Genomic DNA, 658 nt, shown 5'->3' with positions numbered 1-658 from the left:
TCCTTGGGTGCATTGGCCTCCTACATATATAGCTTCATCTGGTCCAATGTCAAAAGTCTGATTTATGGTAAGGTAGAGCAGATTTTTCTGAAGCAAATCTAATGGTTGAATTCATCACAAATCTGCAATGAATCTGCAGAAAAATCCCCAATGTGTGACATGAATTCTGATAATGATTTCACCATGGATTTTTTTGTGAGTGAGCCTCAATGCACATTGACAACCATTACATACAATGTTCCGAGAGGACCAAAGTATATAGCACTGGCCTTAGGTTTAGAACATAGAGTTAGAACTGGATTATGGACAGGGGTTCAGGTTTAAACTATGGATAAAAATGGGGATGGAATTAATAGAAGGCTAAATTATGGCTAGATTTTGGGTCAGAGTTTATAGAGTAAGGATTAATCTAAGGATAGATTTGGGGCTGGAGTTTATAAAGGTGTTTAGGATTAGACTGTGGGCAGATTTAGGTAGGAGTTTATAGAGGGATTTAGGATTAGATTATGCAAAAAGTTGGGTTTGGAGTTTTTGGAGGGGTTTAGGATTAGACTATGGATATAGCTGGGTTTAGAGTGATTTGATTGAAGTTCTCACGAATCTTGGCCTTCATGTGGCTCCATCCTCTTCTACTCAGAGAATTACATGGCATCCTATG

This window comes from Bufo bufo, chromosome 7 (genome assembly GCF_905171765.1).
Source record: "Bufo bufo chromosome 7, aBufBuf1.1, whole genome shotgun sequence".
Classification (NCBI taxonomy): Eukaryota; Metazoa; Chordata; class Amphibia; order Anura; family Bufonidae; genus Bufo; species Bufo bufo.
Note: the sequence above shows the minus strand (reverse complement) of the source record.